This window comes from Mastigoproctus giganteus, chromosome 10, assembly GCF_048544385.1.
Source record: "Mastigoproctus giganteus isolate SK-2022 chromosome 10, ASM4854438v1, whole genome shotgun sequence".
NCBI classification, from domain to species: Eukaryota; Metazoa; Arthropoda; class Arachnida; order Uropygi; family Thelyphonidae; genus Mastigoproctus; species Mastigoproctus giganteus.
In genome coordinates, this window is record NC_143584.1 from 169,237,625 (window position 1) to 169,255,723 (window position 18,099).

Here is an 18,099-nt window from a genome sequence, read left to right on the forward strand (position 1 = left end):
TGATCCCAGTTCTTTCTGATTAGGTTATTTCAATTATTTTGAAATAAAAATTAGCATATCCTTTTTTATTTTACACAGTTGTAGCTTTCTAAGCCTTCATTTTATTGAATTAGAGCAAACATGAGTCACCAGGATAAGTTATTATGATAGTTCTTAGTACATGTTGTGAACTCCCCCTTCCCCCAAGGCTGTACAGAATAGATATAATCCTCAAACTGATTACAAAAAACTTAATCATTTTCTGTTTAATTTGTAATAAACTATCTGCATGTCTTTGCCGAACATTCCAATGTCCATGTTCCTCAATCCACAAAATGCTCTTACTAGCAATCAACCTTCATGCGATTTTTTGCTGTCGAATTTAATGAATCGATCGCGTTTGGAGAACAAATGAGGCGTAGAATACAAGATAGAAAGTTTTATTTCAAAATAATTTGAATTTGACCTTCCACTAGAAACCTGATAAAGAATTGTCTCGCTGTATTTGAATAAATTACATCCGTTCTTAAACCCAACCCAGTCAACCTTGGGCTCGAAATGAGCCATCTAATTAGGCTGTAAGGGGGTTCTTTAGTCTTGTTACTAACCCTTTCTCTTTTTATGCTAGAAATTACTCTACAGGTCGTGATGCCCCAATTAAAGTCCCCGCCTTCTGTGACGTAATAATAAATCTCGTATCGTTACGTAAGGAGCGAATGAAGCATGAGTGACCATTCCTGTTCGCACTGTTTGGCAAGCTTCATTATCTTTGGTCGGTCGACTGTCCGTATGTCAAGTGAATCCCAACAACGCCTTGAGAAGTGAGTTTGCATTTCCACTTATCCACCGAACGTATTCAGTGGCTCGATAAACAGTTCTTGGCCTCTTTTGTAGGATTCATCACTTAAAAATATTCATTTTAGTTTCACTGTTTAATTAATCGAAATGGAGACTTAAAATAATATAAAGTTTCTCATTTCGTGATACAAAGTTTGAATTATCGCATGAAGTTGTACATTTTTGTTCCTGATTAGTTGAGATTTCGTTTTTAATGGCGCGTTGGCAGCTTAGGCCATAAAGCCCCGATTAGCTGGGTAAACCTACCTTTAGTCAATAAAGAGTGTTTATTTATTTTTCCTCTGTTCATCTTAAAAATTAAGGTTATTGAGACCACAGAGATGTTAACAGCCTCATCGTTCTTTCTGCATTGCGGCAGATTATGCTGCTGTCATGTCCGCATGCGGAGTTAATTCTCTAGTTTTATAATCAACTTTTTAATTGCTGGCCTGTTTCTGTTCTCTGCTCTTAAATGTTACTTGAAATTCGCCCTACACCTCTATAACATTAAAAATTTGATAAAACGTTTTTACATAAAACACACGCTGCTTAGTAGTATATAGTATATAATTCATAAAATTTTCTTCTAGGGCAGAGGTTCCCAACAGGTGTGCTGGAAAAACTCAAGGTGTGCCGAAGAATTTAACACATTCTGCCTCATCATCGAGTTTCGCTGATGTGTGCCTACAACCCTCATATCCCATAATCACATAACTCATTACACTACATTGATGAATATACTCTGAGGGAGTTATTTCTGGACTTCTGGACAGAGCCAGCTGCAAAATAACGGCTGAAGAAAATTTAAGAAATTGCCGTGATCCATCTATGCGAGCCAGAGTAATATAATTTTAACCTGCCTGGCTTTTCTAGAGCACCCTTACTATTAGCAACGCTAATATTATTTCATAAAACAGTTTATGAAAAGGTTTGTTAATTTAATTTTAGTTCGAGTAAAATTATTAATCAGTTAGCTGTAGGAAAGCAAAAATTCAAATCCAGGTGCGATTATCATGTTTTAAATAAGAAAAAGTTATAATTTCAGGAACACAAAAATCGAAGTAGGTTTTACATTAATTAATAAAAAAAAAAAAAAAAAACGGGACAAAACAGTGTCCCCAAATTGGGGACGTTAATCACAAAATCGGGACAGTCCCGGAAAAACGGGACGACTGGACACCCTAAGTATAGTTATAACTACAGCCAGAACACATATGGACAAGGCTCGTATGTGCTTTAGCTAAAAACCATTGGAATCTCCATGCTTTCATTAAGGACACAAACTCGCTTTCCTTTAGGGGTGCGGTGTATACCTCTCACATCCGGTCAGAAGTGGCCCTGTCCTGCAACACCAAATTAATTACTGTAAGTTAAATTAAAATAAGCATAGGCAATTCAAATTAGGATGACTTTTTTTTGATAACCCTTTAATCTGTCTGTGCGTGAATTCGTGTTCATATACACCACGGCGAAGAAGACAATGTGGATTCATCAGACAAAATTAATCTTCACTATTCATACGCGTATTTCTAGAAACGCCCTTACTGCAACACGAATTTTTATTGCACTTTCATTATTATTAATCTTCGGATTATTTATGGACAAAGGCATCCCTAAAATTATCCTAGAGGAAATGAAACGAACCAAGATCTCATTAAATTGACAAAACGTGATGCTCATGCAAAGTAGAAAGGAACTAGTTTGTTATTGGTTTAACTTACAGTCTATATAAGTATTAATTTATTATCTTCTATACGAATAACTATTTCAAAATACTGTTTCAGTGTTTCGGAAAGCAATAACATATCCCATTATCACGTCTGCTAACTTCGCAGACGAAGTTGTCGTCTGCGAAGTTAGCAGACGCCATTCAAACTTATCCACCCACTTAGTCTAACATTGTATTCCACGTCATTGCGGCCTAACTATCCTTATAAATTCACAGCAGTCGACAATCGCGCATACACATAAAAGTTTAGGTTTATGTGCTATATTAACAAAAGAATAAATACACTTAATTTGTATTTTTCTGGATAAACTAAACAACTTTTCGAAGAATCCTTGCCATTCTAGGAAAAGAATGGAATTGAAATGAAGACCCGTTCAAAAATCTTTTGAATTTACATCCAAAAGACTTCGAATTTCTCAGAAGACCGAATAAATTATGAACCTTTCGTGCAAACGTGTTTCCACAGCAACATCAGTCATTGTCACGTGACATTGCCCATACAGTTGTAAAGTGTTACCAAATATTAATTTCGATTGTGCAATGAACGAATTCTACCTGAAGTGCAAGACATGCGCATGCCTGCTAAGATTTATGGCAATACGAAATCCAGGATAACCAAAGTAACTTGTTCGCTACAAGATTGTTCATAAGAAAAAATACAGGACACAGACTTAATACTCGGTTAGTGTTATATACTTAAGTTGATGGGCATATACTTGACACAAATATAGTTATTCAAGTGTTTTACCCACTTGTATCTTATAGAAAAGGCTGGTGGGAACAATGTAGTTGCTCTTGTCAAAAGCTAGAATAACTCGAAGAGAAAATATAGAAAACCTGATAACCTTAACTGATATAAAGTTCACGTAATAATAGTAATAAACTATGCACATGACAGGCAATTCAAGATAAACTCGTAAAACACAATCCCTTTCATGACCTTACGTGGTACGTAGATTAGTTTAATATTCCTTACTTGACAAGAATTCATATTGATTGGGAGAAAGTTCCACGTACCAGTATTGAAAGTACGTGGTTTGGATTTTTTTAGTTAAAAAATAAATAGAAAACCATAAAAATTGACCATACATTCTAGACAGAACCAGTGGAATGTGCTTTACACTTCTTTTAACGTGATACCCAATGGCCTGTCGAGTAATAGCTTGTTCTGTAAGTTGGTTTGTATTGACTGATACAGTTCTGAAGGGACCATGTTTAGAATTTGAAAGCCCGCCATCTTTAGATACCGGCCATTCTAAACAATTTAACTCAAAGCTGTTATTGAAAGAAATTAATAATGGAAGCAATGGAAAACGCATGTAAAACTAGGTAAAAGTACTAGTTAACGCTTGCCTGTTTTATGTTATTTACAAATCATATTAAAATTAAATAAAAAATGTCTTGATCTACACCAGACTATAAACACAAAATTAGCAATACAGGAATGATTTCATAATTCCGCATTTTTAATATTTTTAGGTGAATCGCAATCGTTTTAAATTGGTCCACTATTTTTGATCTATGTGGCCAGACCACAGAGGAGTTTTCAATTCATTATTTTTAATATTTTTAGGTGAATCGCAATCGTTTTAAATTGGTCCACTATTTTTGATCTATGTGGCCAGACCACAGAGGAGTTTTCAATTCATTATTTGACAATAACTGTATTATTAATCGTATTCAGCAATCACGTGGAAGTAAACCACGGACAACTCAAGCATTGACCACTTGATTACATTAGGCATTTACTCTCGCGGTATCACAAATGATAGAATAGCCATTTTCCCAACGCCGGGTGGAAAAGACCTGAATTTGAATCTCGTCCAGAAAAGCAATATGACATAAGTCGCTGATGCGCCTAAAACCTTCCAACAAACAATCAGGCTTTCGATGAATCGAATTAAAATTGTCTTTACTGTATTACGTAAGTGATTCTCGACCAAAGTGTCATGGCACTTCGGAGTGTCACTAAATTACGAAATACTCTATTTAAATACTACGAAATACTCTAATCGAAATTGCTCATTAGGTAAGCAACGAGTACAGTGTTTTTCACTCTAAGGCTGCCTGGAGTGACAAAAGTTTGAGAATTACTGTATTATGCAGAAGTAGTTGATTTGCATGACCCGTGAAACTTACAGGGTAAAAACCACACTCCTTTCTTCTGAGATGCGACTACAGTCCATATTGAAGAGGCCTTTAAGAATTCCTCCAATCCTGGAGGGTATTTGACTCTAGACCTCTCCAAACAGGTGACAAGTGCTAAAACCACTAAACAATCACAGGTGAAATTCAAAAATCACTGGAAACAAAACGCAGAAAAGTTACTAATTAGCATTATTCTAATAAAAACATACTAGGTATGTTTAAAAAGTAAAATAAGCTTCTATAAAAGACATAAAACTAGAATAAATAGAAAATCCGGTTCGATACTGTTCTAGACCTGTTAGGTTACTACTGGAACGAAATACTCAATGAGGTACTTTTCCTCGTAGCGAAAAGGAAAGTGGAAATTCAAGCAGGAAATACTGTCACCGACATCCGGGTATCCAGCCAGGTGGGAGTGTAAAATCGCGAATATTCGGATAGACTCCAGCTTGACTTGTAGGAACGAAACTACACGAACTGGACAGATCAGTTTTCATTCCATCTTCTTACATTGCATCACATAATCTATCACTAATAAACTGTCTGGAACTCAACATTTATAAGAAAGTTAAGTCAATGATTGTCTGTAGATTTTAAGTTATTTATTTAGCAAAACTTTCTGCCTTCTCTGATTGGAAACATTCATTTAAAAATATAGAGAAACAATTTTTATTTTGTTTTATTACTATTTTTTCAACGTTCGGCCGTGTGCAAATGCGAATAATGAAACGTGTCTTCGTTAATAAGGGGCACTAGGGATATCGTCAATCGGACTGTTTGGTTCGAATAAGATAATCTTAATTGGGTGTGGATAGCCAAACAAAAGTCAGGCAAGTCGGTCGCTAGCCAATTCGCCCACCTGTCTCTTGTCATTGGAAATATGTAGGGATTTTAATAGCAGCTAATTGATGCTTTCCGTAAAGGAAGTGGGAATGACTGAAACATCCTGGGTGGATACGAAGTGACATGTTCGTTAGGATCTTGGGCTATTAAAGGAAAGCTGACTAGGAGGAAAATGAGTGATTATCTGGCATGTGGTTTTTTGATCGGTTTCACTTTTAAAGAACTTCCTCTTCAACAGTCTTAATGAAATTAAGGAAAAGGTCCCGAGGGACACATGAAACCACTGTGCGAGGAAGAATTCGCTACAGTAAAACAACAAGATTTATTAATGCCACTGTAAGTAGCTCTGCTGAAGCCAAACGTAGGTATTTGAAGAAGAAAAAGATGCGATTTTGGAATCACAACGTTGTGTATTTAGTGAGGCAAACTCTTCAGCAAAAGTATTCAGCCAATGAATTGCATCCAGTGACACATCAAAAGTTGCCAGTTTCAATACAATTTTTGAGCAATTCAATGCAATTTTTATCGCAACCTTCAAACATTCAAAGGTGACCTTTAAAAAGAAAAATAATTCAAGCGCGTAATTACCAGTATTACTTAAAATAATTGTTTTTGGCTACTGTTGGTGACGATTCTGCACTCTTGAGTGACGCTTCCGATGTCTGCCATGACTTTGAGTTGGTTTTAACAAATGTCACGCATTTCCTTTAGAATACACGCAACTACTGGCAACCTTTACCCTTTCCTGTTGTAGGACATTATCTGGTGGAGTTGTATGTTCGTCAGAGCTTTTATTTCTCAATTGTACACAGACACGACATGTGTCCTTCTGTATGCTACACATTTAACAACTTGGTAAACTTAATGGGATTCTTTTAACATTGGAAATCTTCTCCATACTTAGTATAACACGCTTGGTTACACTTGAACCCATTTTCAAAAGAACAACAATAATAAAAAAATAAAATAAATAAATAAAATAAAAGAATTTCACACTCTGCTGAACATTTTGATTTTTCTGGGGTTAAAGCGCCCTCCTTTATCCATTGCTATTTTAACGTGCAATTTACCTTTCGTGGATGTGAAATAATTTGGCAAATCCTGTAGTTGTCTAAACTAAAGAGCTATTTAGAGAAAGATCAATTTAGATGTTAAAAGTCGTTATCGCACTTCCAAAACATTTTATTTTGAAAAACTTTATTCTGACAGAGTGGACAAAGAAGATTGGACAGAGGATTGGACAAATGAAAGTTTAAGGACCACATCTGAACTAAGCGATCGATATTCCAGACCTAATGCCAAAATCTCATTTTCTTCAAATATAGCATGAATATCTAAAGATTGGCTTATAGCTTATCTACAGTAATATAAATGAATCTTTTTTTACAGACACTGTGTACTCTGCCAACTGTCGGTACGGTATACCGGACATTGGAAGTCTTACCTGGAAACTGGGTAATCAGCAAGCAAGACAATCTCGGAAGACAGTTGTTACAATTTTTTAATTCGTCGAAGTCTTCAATTTCTTGGGAATTTCCAAACTGGGCAACATACAGGGAACACCCAGAGCGGTGGCACATGGCTTCTTCCTTATGGCCATCCTTAGTATATAAAGCATACCGTAATGATCCTGGATGATGGTGGATCCTTTGGTCAGGGAATCAGCAAGTAGGAGACCAGGACGATCCCAATTTCCTGATTTTTGATTGGTGGAAGTCTTCAACTTCTTGCATGAAGGAGATCCAGGATGCTTTAACGTCACTGGACCTCGCTTTGTCTACAGGACGACACAATTCATCCACTTTTCATCCCCTGTCACAGTTCTGTTCAGATAGACCTCACCCTTTGGAGCGTACTGCTGCAAGATATGTCCACTTCACTTGCAAATACTCAAATTTTCACTTTCTAACGCAAGTGCAGGGCTTTCCACTTGAGTCAGCATATTTAATTGATGTGATCTTTCTGTATTTTAGCCGTACACCATCAATTCTCGATGGATTTCGGTTGGAAATTTACACTTTTTAATGTGTCCATGTCTGTATGAATGCTGCCATGTTTTCTTGTGAGTGTGATGTTAATAGCCATTGGTAGCATCATCTCGTAACCTGAAACAAAAACAATATCATGACTTTGAAAAAGTTGTTTTCTTCGTGGGAGTTATCCATCAAGATTTATTCAAACGCTCTTCACATCAGCGACATTTATCGTAGTGTAAGGAATTTGAATTAATCTTGAATATACAGGAAGTTACACGAACAGATAGCCTTTGCAGCCGTTGGCTTCACAACGTTGCTAAGTTATTTTGATTCAAAATGCTGTATGAGCATGTATCTTATTCTCAAACGTTACAGAGCTAAGAGCACGTAAAGTTACGCACATGATTGTTGATATAAAAATAGCAAAATAGCAAAAGAACTTTGGTAACGAATTATGGAAGAAACATGTTTTGTTTGCTGTCGCACTATCAAGGGCGTTTCAATGGTTTTTGTTGCCTGGGTACTAGTAATTTTTTTCCGCCCCTTGTACCAATTACATCTCTAAAAAAAAAAAAGAAAAAAGGTAAATCTGAACTTTTTTCCGCCCCCGGTGCTACGCATCCCTTACACTCCTTTGGGTGATGAAATGCCCCTGGGAATTAATGATGGAAATAATCGAGAAACACTGTCGAAATAATCGAAACAGTAGTGACCGTATGGACCTATCGTCGGGAACTCTATCACTCTTTCTCTGTATGTATATCTATCCTAATAGAAATCCTGCCAAATCATTTTTCAGCCTTACAAAAACATGGACATCCAAAGGCAATATTTTCCAGGGCCAAAGGCAATTGAACATCCAAAGGCAATATTTTCCAGGGCCAAAGGCAATTGATTCCAGGGCCAGCTCAAGGGTATGTTGTGCCGCTAGATCACATTGACTAATGCACCCCCCTCCCGCTGATGAAAAGATTTTCATTTTTTAGAATGATTAATTTTACCAATTACGCCAAAGTTTAGGGGACGTTGGTGCCCCTAGACCAGTGCCAATAGGTCTTACCCTAAAGTCGGCCCTGCTTGATTCACCATATAGGTTCCGATCCATTAGAGACAGAGAAATAGTTATTTTATAACAAATGTTTACAAGTTATTCCTTTCAAACCAAATAACTAAACGAATGGGCCCAAATATATAGTAAGAATTCAGAAAAAGATGGCTGCCAACTCATACCCATAAATACTCTTGTTTCTATTCGTCAGGCAGTGCAGTACCTTTAGAAAGGACTGCATGCACTATGTAAACGAAGTTTTAACATTTTATCTCCACAACTTCTCTAAGTGGATGGTTCCTGATTGTACTATGCCAAAAAATTATAGTCGCTTAAGACATTAACTGTAAAATCAAATGCGAAACAGAAACTACAAATCATAGCTATGAAAAGTTAGCTGCAAGATTGGCAATGAATTTAGTGCTGTATGACTTTGATTGCCAACTTGATAAATACTAATAAGAATTGCTTGTGTACATTGCTCGATGTCGTTCACCAGTCTCTTTGCAGTTTAAAATGGGACGACCCAGCACGATCTCACAAACAAAGCTTCAACAATGCATGCCAGTGGAAATGGTATTCATTATGGACAGCTATGGCCTTGATTCTGGACATAAATAGAAAACGCATTGAAGTTCCCCCCTCAGTAGACTAACCGTAGCTAAAATTGGCCGTGCACAAACCTCAATACTGTTAATTAAACGCACGTGAATAAGAGCAGTTATGAAAGAACGCGTGCAGCCATTGAACTCTTCTAGTTGAGAAAGGTGGAGTTAATTAACCTTCCCCGAAGTCTGCAGACGCCGCCCCATTGTATTAGGGTTCGTAGAGTCGACACGAGGCTGACGAATGATCACGTGGTATAAAGATGATACTCTGTTCAATGGCCAAGCGCTGGACCATCAGTCATCTTAATTAAAGAAATAGTAAAACTGTTTGCTTTCATTAAATTTCCATTACACTGGTCTCGCAAGTTTGCTATTTTTTGCTGTTTTCATTTCCGGTTCGTTTCATTTGTAATCTTATCTGTTACATTTGTCAAGAAGGAAGAGATTTCGAGACATAATTCCGGTTCTTCTCAATAGCAACGAGGAACTAACTTATCTAATAAAGTATCTAGAGGTGTTATCTACAAGTTGCGAACTAGTGATAGACATGGAATGCTTGGGTGTGAGATCGGTCGTGGAGATAACAGTTTCAGTTCAAATTGTGAAAAATGACTTCCTTTAAATGCAACCATTTGGCTTTCGCAATGTCAGTCGTTGGTAATATTTCTTTTTATACAATTTGTGTTACTCCAGCAAGTCAACAATAAGATTAGAAACCATTTCAGCTATGGATATTTAAGAAACTTAATGCACAGTTGTGATCCATGAGAGTATAATAGTTTCAACACTTGTCATTCGTTTGAAGAGGTTTAGACTCGAATCACCCCTACCCCTCCCAATCCTGCTATCCCCAGCTAACAAATCGGATACGCAATTATTATTATACACAAATTAAGCATAAATTAATATGCAATTAATTAAACGTTACGAATTAAGAAAAATAATTTAAAAATATTTGCTATCGAGGCAATAAGTGCTAATTATAACTTGAAGTTAATTAAAAACAATATTTAAATAAAACACTATGTTTATTTATTCCTCTCTTCGTCATTAATAAACAAAGGCCAAAGGCTACAGAGGTATATATATTTGAGTATGCGTAGTTCTTCCTAGTCCAAATTTCAATGAAATTTAGTTTTCTATTCGTGATTTTTCATTGTGTAGTATTTATTGCACATTAACATCGACTTAATGGTTTCCTTTAGCTTAAAGAAGGCAATTTAAACTTTTATTTTTCTCCCGGTCATCACACTCTAGCTTGTAGAAATAAAACTCCGCGAAATAATCTAGTAATCTTCAGAGGCAACAATTCGCTTTTTTTTTCTTTTTCCCTTTTACCCCCCCCCCCCCCCTTCCACCTCGAAGTGAGGTGCACGCTCCTATTTATCTTCACACCTAGTTTCGCAAAAGCAGCTTATCGGTGCTACCCTCGTTTTCACATCACTGAACCTGGACAATAGACAATCACTCCATAATAATCACATTTAGCATATTCATCAGATAATGCCTGGCGCCTACGAGAGGGTTGTAGACAGAAAAATACTCTGAAAATGCCAAATGGTTTTGTTAGCGTCGCTCAATCGTCGATAAAATTATAGCCATTGGAAAATCAGATAAGAAATATTCTCCTTCCGTTCGTTCAGAATTACCGGCTTATACTAAAATCAGCACACCCTCTAATCAGTATTAGGTAAGTATCGCAATATGCACATTTACTGAAATGCGGGAAAGTTTTTTTTTTTTAATCGATAATACACAAGACTCGAGATAACGTGCTTGCCCAATGAACTGCTTCCCGTGTTTTGAGAAATATTGCAAATTCACTACGAAACCCACTGGTTTTATAACTAATCTGGTAGTTCCTGATTTAGTTGTATATACGTACTGTTCTGTAGCTGTTATTCCTTTATTTTAATCTTTATTCAGAGATCTTGAAGAGATTCAGAGATTCGTTATTCAAGGATTCTTGATTTATGGCGAAGAAGTCTGGACCTCAACTGCCACAACGCATCTTAGACGGATTTTTGCTGGCGAATTTTGGCTACTGAAGTGGGCCACGTGGAAATTTCGGCTTACTCCTGCACCAAGGACTACCCAGATAGCGGCAGCTCTAAACATCCTGCCATCATCCATGAGAGAACACTCGTCTTTGCTGTCAAAATGATGGTCGGCATTATTCAGAAACAGACTTCTGGGCTAACTGCGGATGGAGAATCCCGGGACCAAGCCTTAGGGCCAATCCAGTCCTTCAGACCACCCCCAAACCGGTTAAAGCTATCCGATCGGTTTTTACCCGCTGCAGTTCATACACTCCTTGGACGGCGACCTCTACAAGTTCGCAGTCGATAAAAAATATAGGCAGAAATTACTCCATCGGCTTCCTTCTCAGGACTACGTCACAGGACATTAGAATCTGCTCCCGAGGACCTGTCCATTACTGTCATGTATCCATCACTACAGTGTTCCAACTTTCTCTGCCTGCTCAGATGACTCCAGCACTGTTAAAAGACTGCTCCCTGGAGAATAATTTAACTTGATAACATGCTGTTATGTATATATTTTCATATGTAAATTTATAATTTTTTCTCCAATGTTTAATTTTTCACTTGTATAATTAGTAATATTGTTTTTTTTTTTTTTTCTCTCCTATCTCATCCTTCTTTATTACGCTGTATTAGCCTTTCCTGTAACCCACTGGCTTGTAGCCGTGAAGGGTATTGTGTACGGCGTGTGCCTTTTGTATGCAATAAAAAGTTCTTCTTCTTCTTCTAGTTAACATCCACATATAGTAATAAACAACGTTAACGTCTTCCACCCTTACGTTCTTTTATTGAATGGCCCATAATTAAAAAAAAAAAAAAAAAAGTGACGATAATATGCATTCCTGCTTCACACCAAGTTTAATCTTCAACCATTTTTCAAAGCTTCCTTCAATTCACGCTTTAGATTTGTTATTTTTATACAAACCTTTTATTCCCGTTATGTTTTTCGAAGATCTGTAAGAGCAAACTTTTTGGTACTTTAGCGTATGCTCTTTCAAAATCATGTCCAAAATACAGGTTTTCATTATGTTTCAATGTCTTTTCCATGATCATGACATCTTGTGTTTGGTCTAAAACCTAGCTGTCTTTCCCCAAGGTTACATTCAACGATACTTTTAACCCTTTGTTTTTAGGATACTTCCACAGATTTTACCCGATATACTCAGGAATGAAAAAAACGTAATTTTTAAAGAAATCTCCAAGTTCATTGACCTTGGCAGGTAGAAAGTTCAGTTTCCGATAAAAAATCACTTAAAAATATTAGTAAAAAAGAGCAATGAGTTTTTGACACAGTGATTTTAGGGCCCCCTCTGATCGGGGTCTTAGGCAAATGACTTTTTTGCCTATAGGATAACGCGCCACTGCTTTGAAGCTATTTGCGCTCCAGCTTTCTGTATTTCAGGACGAATTTCATCCACATTTGCCACCTCCTCATATTCGACATTTTCCATAACTTTTTTCTATCTCAGCAACATAGACAGTATTCAAAATTATCCTCATTTTAAAGAGATACTGGAAAAGGTAGGAGACTTCTTTAGCATTTTAGGTCTACCATAGCAGTTCTGAATTTCCTATCTTTACAGACCCTTTCCCCATAAACCTCTTCTGCAGTTTCATTAAAGTTCTCATTTAAATTAAAATTTTTGCCATTCTTCGTCTAGTCCTCGTGGGTTTCACAGTATTTATAATTACTGCCCTTCAAGCAATGATTTTGGTTCGAATCCCATCAATGACGCAAAGAACTTTTATGAGCCTTTTTTTGTACATGGTCGCTGAATTAGTCGGTCTCAGATTGCTTGGTTTTTATCCCGGAATTGCAAGTTTTTTGTCCCGCAAAACAGACAAACCAACCAGAGAGCGCACGCAATTTACAGACAAAATACACATTCATTTGGTACTAATTACTATTTTAATTTGATCAGTACGAGAAGATGGTCATTTTATATGTCACATTTTCTTATACACCCATGTCTTCAACTAATTGTTTATGATCCTATTCTATCAATGATAGACACTACTCCGAAACACCCCTGTTTTCATCGGCCTTCCGGATAAACAAGATAGTCACCCTACAGAAAATGAATTGATGTAATATAGCTTTCGGTATATTAAATAAAAAGGCACGTTTGCAGTTTCCATTTTGTTTTGAATGAAATTTAAACAAGGATGCATGATGGTTGTAAATGGTGCTACAATCTCAATGGCGACCATCTTGTTTCAAGATGGCAGACTGCGTTAAAAATACTTCTGTCAGAACACCTCGGTATTCTGACAGAAGTATTTTTAGTGGATTCGAATCCGGACCTTTTCCATCTGATGTGGGGAGGCGGTGATTATAGCCACTGACTGTGCTACCGCGAGGACGAGTATACGTAACAAAAGGGGACGATAAGTGAATATATAAGTATATCTCTTCGCAAAAGGTATGATAGTAGATGGTCACATAGCGGGCATTTCTATTCGCCAGATAGCAGAAAGAGTAGAAAACCCAAAATCAACTGTTGGAAACATCGTTTGCAAGAGGAAGACGCAAGGTACTATTCATCCCAAGCAAGTACACCACAGTAATGACCCGCAGAGCTTCTCGACAGTTGAAACGGGTAGTCAATGGAAATCACAAAGGCACCCTCAGTAAGCTCAGTCATAATATTGATAGAAATGGGATCACTGTAGGACCAATAAGCATCGGAAAATCTTGATACAGTAGAATGGGTTACCATTGTCACGTAACTGCTGGTAAGTCAAAGCTGTTTCCCAGTAGTGGTAGAACTAGATGTACAGTAGAGAATCACGCACGCTACAGGTGGATCGAGGTATTCCAAGCATCAAATGGACGCGCCTGGGTTTGACGCATATCTAAAAAAAAAAAAAAAAAAAGTTTCACCTGGATAGTATTGCGTCAACAACAATGTTCGATAGTGGCGATGGGATAGTATTGAGCCCGTTTTCAAATCGAAACCAAACCAGTTGCGACTTGGTCCATTGTCGTCAATAAAACCACCAATACAGCTGCCTACCACGATATTCGATATTCTGAACAATTCTGCCTTAACTTCATTCTGGAAATTATTTGGAGAGGAGAGTATTGGTTTCAGTATTGACTTTTGGAGAGGGGATGTATTAGTATCGGTATTGACCATGCCGTACAATACTCCTTGCCTCAAAGCATAGTCAATACAACAGTATTGACAGTATAGCTTCAATACAAGAGTATAGCTTCCGGAGAATAACTTGTGTGAACTTGCCATTTTCAATCTGAATCTATCTAAACACCTTTAACGATATTTTGAAATAAGACTTTCTGGGTTAAGCAGAAAACCTTACGAGAGGAGTGTAGCAAGATTCCAGACTCTAGATATACCAAAATTTTGGCGAGGGTGTCTCCTGAGGGTTACTAATGTCACTAAAGCTCATAGGGATCGCAGTCAATATGAAAATACTTCGTTTTTTTAAAATCAAATAGTCTTTTTTTTTTTTTCTTCATTTAGTAGTGTCCAAATACAGGTTGGGGGTTCCAAGTATTTAAATATGGTGCTGCCTCCTTGCTTCTGTACCCGGAAATAGGGAAGGTGGGGAAAAAGCCGGAATATCGTCTCAACACTTTCTTTCCTCGCCCCAAGGTTAGTGAAATCATGGGGGTGCATTCGTGTTTGTTGGTGTGCTAAAATTTGACCACCCCAAAGTGGGAATGCGCATGAGTAATTCCGGTATCTGCATCTGCTATTCTTTGCAGCTGTCGGCTTCAACTAGTTGTTAGTTTGCTTCAGGAAAAGTACAGCACTTCCCTTAAGCGGATGCATTTCAAAATAAATTTATTTTAAATAACAAAGAAATAAACTGAAAATAAAGATAAAGAGTAAAATCCTTGTACGAACCATGACAAAAACAAATCGTTCGCATAGGTAAAAAAGAAAAAGAGTAATCGATATTTAGCAGTGGCAAGTGATTTAGTGTGCTTGGCGGCGAAAAGAAGGATGGAGTGTATCACCAACGAACGACAGACTGCAGCAGGATAGTCCTCCATTCCTCTTGCAGACTAGAGATCGGTTGAGCTATTGATGTGAAGCGTGTTAATCTAGTTAGTCTAGTCCTCATACTTCATCCTACAGATGTTCTGTAGGGTTCAAATTGGATCTCTGCGCAGGCCGTTCCAACTTTCGTACATTCATCTCCATGAACCATTCTCAAACAGTATCGGCGGTATGGCAGGGGAATTATCCTGTTCAAACAATCATGTCCATACCAAAGAACTTCCACACTGAAGGGAGCGTGGAATTATCCACAATGTTAAGATAAACGTCAGCCTTTATGGTTCTCCCTATGATGTGGGCCGTGAGAAACAGCCCACATCATAGATCACCATTATTGGCATAATGCACTCTGGCAGAGGCATTCTCCACACCCACGACCGACAATCTGATCGAAATAAGGTGTAGCACGATAATTCGTTGCACCACTCAAGGCGAGACTGCTGATTCTGGTTGAATAATGTTTGACTTATACGCTCCCGCTCTCTTATGAAAACCTAGGCTGTGGAGCTCATCACGTAGTGTGCTCGTACAGATCTCAACACCTGTTAACTCCTTAAACTCCTGGTTAATATTTTACAGGGGGGTATTTTACACGGTTAAATTTTATCAGACATCCGTGGAGTGGAATTGTTGTGATAGGTAAATTGTCAGCAATTGCACGAATCAACAAGTCAGCAATGTGATATCCAAAAATAACATCCCTTTCGAAATAATTCATCTCGACTATACGTGTCACGACGAGGGCAACTAATTGTGTGACTCATTACACCTTCCTTATTTATTGGACTGAGTCACTTGTTTATCCGGGAAGGTCGAACTCACTATGAAAACAGGGGTGTACCATACTTTTTGAAGGGTGGGATAGGTAAAAAGCCGTCACTAGCAATGGCAAGTGATTTAAATAATATATTGCTAAATATTCGGTGAGGAAGTAGATGTTGTCAGAGAGAAATGTTAAAATATCAGCCTTTGAAACTTATTTCGAGTGCAGAAGAGGGTGCGTATCTGGCGGAAATCGCATCTCTGAACGGTCCAGATCTATTCTTACAGACCATTTGCATCTCTTTATGGTCATCGTGCACCCACAGGGCAATGGACTCTTCTATCAGGAAAATGCGCCTCCCCACAGAACCGGTGACTAGAACGTGGTTCAAAGAGCGTGCCGCAGATTTTACCAACATTGAATGGCCTTCCCGTTCACTGGACATGAACCCTGTGGAGAATCTTTGGGATGCTGTGGTCCGTTCGAGCTCTGGATCCTTCACCCAGGAATGCGAAGGAATTATGGACAGCGGTGCAGCAAGCATGGAATATTCTGTTTTATTATTATTATTATTATTATTTTGGCTCATGCAGAAAAAGTACGCTTCCTTGCATCATTTGGTCTTACTAATATTAATATCGTATAATATCTTATATCATATGCACAGGTCGATCATTTAATTCAAGGAATGGCAGCGTCATTGTACAAAACTGAAATTTCGCCGAACTGCCGGTAGACAGCAGGAAAGTGTATATCCAAGAACACATGATATACAGTAGTTGCAAGTTCTGGCATATTGCTTGGTCGTTGCAAAGTGGTGTTAAGTTACGCACTATTATTATTATTATTATTATTATTATTATTAATAGCCATATGGTGCAAGGAAGCCTGAGGCTTATGCTGCACCAGGAAAAAAAAAAAATTCCTGAGTCACCCTGAGAGAGAGAGAGAGAGAGAGAGAGTGTCAAAAGTAGAAGGGATTCACCAAGAAAGAGAAGAATGATGATTAGTGTGAACCATTTACTGAGCTCTATAATGGAAGTTTTGAAAGTAGAGCAACTTTCTGTTATACCAGTGTTTCCCAACGTGGGTCCCACGCCCCACATGGGGGCAATTTGATTGTTCAGGGGGGCAATTCAAAAATTGCTCGTCTAGAGTTTAAAACAACCGCCTACTATGATTTAACTTGTACAAAAGAAGAATTGTTGGTATCTCAATTTTAAATAAGCATTCGTTAAATGTTGTACTTTCTATAGAGCTGCACTTGAAAGTTTGGAGTAATATCAACTACAGTTTGCTCGGAGAGTATTGCTTACTATGCCCAGTGAAGGAATAGTATGTACTGTATTGGACAATTGCTTATGGCATGCGCAATGCACAAGAGAAGTGGTTGTCTACTGTAGCCTACCGCAAACTCCGCGTGTTGTATAAAATAAGTAATTCCTTTCATACAAACGCTCGTTTGGGCGTCGTGACTGTACATTTGGATAGGTTTGGCGATCTCAGATTAAAATAAAAAATTACTTTGTCTGCGCACAGAATTATTATTAATGAAGAACCGTGATACACAATGGTATGTATTTGTCGTATATGTATATTTCTGTGGTCTCAGTAAATAAGCAAATAAGTCCAAAAATTCGAATTTGCAGGAGAGGAAAAATAAACTTCACACTCTCATATAAACATATATTCGAATATACAAATATTCATTACTCACGCTAAAACTACAATAACAAAGATATCTGCATGTCACATAATAGTAAATAATAAATACTTTATTATAGTGCACTTATCTCATTTTTGACAAATTAGACTTATCTGCTTGTTCACAGAGACCACAGATTTAATAGCCCGAATTCAGTAATTTGTGTGATTTATTCATTCAAAAAGTATACTAATAATTAATTTTGATATATTAAAATAAAATTAAATTAACTTTAATGCATAGTTTATTTTTAGTTTTTGATTTATCCTATATTTATTTCTTTCAGTTGCGCAGTAAAATGAGTAGTGAAAGTAAAAAAAAAGTTCGTCAGTATTCAGAGGAATACTTAAAATTTGGTTTCATACCCGCTGTCCACGATCAAAGGTCACC